Genomic DNA, 5,000 nt, shown 5'->3' on the forward strand with positions numbered 1-5,000 from the left:
CCGTTACTTCATTTCAAGTCATAGAATGTCTGGCTTTGCCATTATTTAATCCTCGAGTGAGAGAAACTGTCCATGGCAACACTGTGTTCGGTTGTTGTGCAAAATACATAAAAAAAACCTTTGATCAATGACGGCGACTCGATGAAAACAAAAAGCATCTACAGAACTAGCCACATAAGTGACTGCCATTGCTATCGCCACCTCTTTGATACTTTACTTTCTGCTGTTAACAAAATGTGTTTTTAGGTCGTGGTACTTGTGAGGAGACGCAGGGGCGACTTGGGCTCTCTGTGTTATCAGTCTTGTTTAGACAGTGGGAGCATATTTGGAGTGCAAGTGTCTGGGAGGAAGGCCCGGTTGGGCGAATTATAATTATAATTGCATTCTGGGAGCGACAGAGGTTGCCGTATGACGAATGAGCTCATTTTTGCCTCAGGTAGAGGAGGATTCGAGGTGGTAACAGCATTGACTCATTCACACACTTTTTTCAGCCATGTGTACTGTAGGCCTGTGTGTGTGTGTGTGTGTGTGTGTGTGTGTGTGTGTGTGTGTGTGTGTGTGTGTGTGTGTGTGTGTGTGTGTGTGTGTGTGTGTGTGTGTGTGTGTGTGTGTGTGTGTCTGTGTCTGTGTCTGTGTCTGTGTGTATGTTGTTCCCTTTTTTGTCGCCATTCCATCTGTTGGTCCTATTTTTAACAGGCCAAATCTGGCCAGCTCACTTAAACACCTTTAAAAAATAATTTATGATCTTCTTAGTGGGCTCCTAGGCTAATTTACAGCTGGATGGTTGTTTAGGCCTCTAGTCCTCGTGGGTACATTTCAGAGGGAGTAATCAATTTGAGTTAGTCATCCTCCATCATAAAGAAGCTGACAGCCTCTGCTCTCTTGGGCTCCCTGCCCAGGCAACATGGCAAGCCTTCTGAATGCTCTTATTCTCCTTTATTTTTTGATAACTAGAAAATGGAACACAACTGGAGGATTTTTTCTTTTGTTGGAAGAATTGCATAACTTGTTTTTGTCTGATACCTTTACTAAATGCTTGCTGTATGTTTTATGAAAATAAAATTGTGTTTTAGGAATTTACTGATCAGGACACCGAAATACTTTTGCATTGAAAACACAAGAGGTCGCATTAAAACACCTATTCTGTATTTGCATGTTTGTTTATGAACAGTTATTCTGGTTTTGCCTGTCCAAAGCAGGTAAAGAGAGAAGGGAGGGCATCATCATACGGTGTATTTTTTTTTTACTACCTCATGCTGTGCATTCCAAATCAACCGAAGCAGTTGTGCCAGTCGTTTTGCATGGGCTGTGTGATGCCCAAGTCCCACTATTAGTTTGATTTTTGCCTTTTTCTGTCTTTATTAATAATATCCTGTTATCACCAATGCTGTCATGCTACTATATACATCCGCAGGGTAAATCAAACTTTCCTTTTGCCACTTGCTCTGGGCCAGAAGTCGGAATATTACTCTCATTACGAAAACATGAACCCAGTTTGACAAGAGTGTGTGTGTCCCATGTTTTTATTGCACCCTGCTGTTTGACGTGAACTCAGTCTGTGGTGGTTGTGGCAGGATGCGTAGCCCAGAGCCATGTCTCCCAACATCTTGTGCCATGCTCACAGACAAGCCCGAAGGCCATTGTCTAGATGGGTTGCATCATCGGCTCAGACTCACATAAACTTGTTGGTCTGAATGAGGATACAAGGAGACAAGGATATTTATTTGTCATGAACATTGAGATACTGGGTGAACAACATGCAGTGAAATTCCTGTTGCTCAGCTTAGACTTAGATTCTCTTAATTTTCAATCCACAAGACAGCAGCAGTGCACACACACTGTGATACAGTATGTTGTTGCTTGGCATCCATAAAGGCTTGCGTGTGTGTGTGTGTGTGTGCGTGTGGCGGGGGGGGGGGGGGGGGGGGGGGGGGGGGGGGGGTTGGGGGGGGGGGGGCTTGTGTGTTGTTTTGGTATGACGGTCTGATAGACCAGTGTCTCTGCGTGGTTTGTGTAATGGTTAGAGTTGAACAGGAGTATGAACATCTTCAAACTGTTCCCATCATTTGGAAACCAACCTCTGCTATGACATGCCTAAAAGTTCTGTGTCATGGTCACACACAAATATGAAATCTTTATTATCTATGAACATTGTATGCTATGAACACAACGCAGCATTTTCAAATGGCTTGTGAGAGGACCACATAGAGCTCAGATCTCACATCAAAGTTACACACAAAAACAACAGCGATAGCATCATCTTCGATCTGCTCATGTCATAGTTGTACAAGAACATCAAACACAGTGTCTTCAAACTGCTTGCATCATGGTTGCACACAAACTATAGGGAAAACATTTCCAAATAGCTTGTCTCATGATCTCAGGCAGACATGAAAGGCAGCCGCTCAGTTGATTCCTACTAGGGGTGCATCTCCCAGTAATGATGCTTCTTAGCCTAACGTGCAACGGTTACAATGGATTCTACGAACATTCTTAGATTTTCTACGTCTGTTTCCCAAAGATCATCAACAGTATGTGAACGCACGTGCACAGCCTCTACGATCATTCTTAAAGTTGCTCTCAACCCTCATCCTATCTTAAAATACTTTTACCATCCATGGTCCTCGGGTCGTGTACGACGTGAAGACGACAAGTGCTATATTTTTATCTAGACCATTTTCAGATTTACAAAGATTGATTTTTACTTGAGAAATATTTTCAAGTAGATGGTCCAAACGGTCAAAAAGCCTTGATGGAATACAGTAACATTAAGTAGTTGATTTAGAAGAGATTTAGAAACTCAAACGGGTGGGTGGTGACCTGAAGACAAGAGGAGGGTTAAGGGGTTAAGAGGGTTAAGGGACGCTGTTCACATTTGTGGTGCTGAAGAACCGATGTTTGCTCTCGGAGTGAAGCACGTCGTTATTATCTTCAAAACCACTTACAAAATGCAAAGCATGTGTTATTGTCAAGAGTTGCATTGCATTTTTTTTCAGTCTTTCTGCTTTGTTTGTGTGTGTGTGTGTGTGTGTGTGTGTGTGTGTGTGTGTGTGTGTGTGTGTGTGTGTGTGTGTGTGTGTGTGTGTGTGAGAGAGAGAGAGAGAGAGAGAGAGAGAGAGAGAGAGAGAGAGAGAGAGAGAGAGAGAGAGAGAGAGAGAGAGAGAGAGAGAGAGAGAGAGAGAGAGAGAGAGAGAGAGAGAGAGAGAGAACAAAACAAAACAATACAGACAAAAGTTAATCGGTCTGAAGCTGATTGATGATAGGCCACATCTGGTCCTGGCAGTGACATGAGCCAGCAGGAGATAATTGCATCCTGCGACTAGGGATGTTAACCGGTAACCGGTTAACCGATAGTCGACCAGATCAACGATAACCGGTTAAAATTTTCTGCCACCGGTTAACCGGTTGTAATAATAATAATAATTATAATAATAATTTCCTCCCAAAAAGCCCCAAAAAACGATAATTTTGAGGTTTTAGTACGATAATTCAGCATTTTCCATCTGGCAACAGTGGCTGGACATGGCAGGTCCTGTCTGCGCAGCCAAAAAAAAGGCTTATGTGAAAAATAAAACAGTGCTGTGCATATCAGGCACGCGAACGTTGTATAATTTAAGATTACCGGTTAACCACCGGTTAATGAGTCTCAGTAGCCGGTTAAGAGTTTTTTCAATTTTCGCCATCCCTACTAGCGACACATCTTTTTTTGGTGCGTGGCATTCGTCAAGACAACTGATAGCTTGTTAACACAATCACTGACAAAGGTGTCGCGACGCAGACTCACAGTTTTTCTTTTTCGGTACCCTGACAGTGACACTGGCTGTATTTAACAGACAGACCAAACCAATGTTTATTATAGAACTCAGTGTCTCGTCCGCAGTATACTGTATCTGGAACTCCTGGGAGAGTATCATCTGAATTACTTACTGCGGTAGAGAAGCTGTATCAGAGTCAAAATCCACCTTAGATTCCTACTGCGGTATGTTTCGGTATGTGCACATGGGCACATGTGCGTGTGCATGCACGTGTGTGTTTGTGTTTGCCACACCTCATCAGTCATCTGATTCCTCATGGGTCCCTGCAATCGCTGTTTATGCTGGACACCAAGCCTACGATCACACTCAATGACTAAGCCAGCACTGTAACGCTCACGGGTTCATCAATGGTTTAGTTTAGTTTAGTTTAGTTTATTTGTATTTTTTCATCAGGGACCATGTGCCAGAGGGACACACACCGGGACACACACACCGACACACACACACACACACACACACACACACACACACACACACACACACACACACACACACACACACACACACACACACACACACACACACACACACACACACACACACACACACACACACACACACACACACACACACACTCAATAAAAAGATATCATATGCAAAATGTCAAAACAGTCATGTGAAAATCTATTAGTGGTGACAAGACTAGTTACATGAAAGCCATTTCTTCACTTCATGTGAGAATGAATAATAGTTTTTTTATGTGGGTGGGAAGGGCATTTCATTGTTAAGATGCTCTAAACATGGAAAAAGCAGATTGTGCAAATGCTGTTACCCCACTTGGGAGGCTACAGTTTCCTCTGGTGGTAGATCTAGTTGTTCGGCTAATTTGTTCAGAGCAAGGATAGATAAAGGTTTTCAGAGGTGGTGGAGCAGAATTGTGAATAATTTTGTGCACAAGGCGCACATCAGAATATAGAATGAGGTCATGGCTATGCCAGAAGTGTCATTCTCACCAAGGGTTCGCCGATGGCTACACCAGAACTATCACGATCACCAAGGCTCATCAATGACTTTGAATTCACCTTCAGACTCATGGGATGCAATGGGACTGTTAAGCGCTAACATGCAGAGCACTAAGTGGCTTCCCACAGGGCATGTTGGTCAATAGCTGTGGGAGTATTTGTCCCCTTGGAGGGAAGGAAAAAATCAAAGAGACGAGATGAGCTATATCTATACAGTAGATAG

The sequence above is a fragment of the Engraulis encrasicolus genome, chromosome 10, assembly GCF_034702125.1.
Source record: "Engraulis encrasicolus isolate BLACKSEA-1 chromosome 10, IST_EnEncr_1.0, whole genome shotgun sequence".
Taxonomy (NCBI): Eukaryota; Metazoa; Chordata; class Actinopteri; order Clupeiformes; family Engraulidae; genus Engraulis; species Engraulis encrasicolus.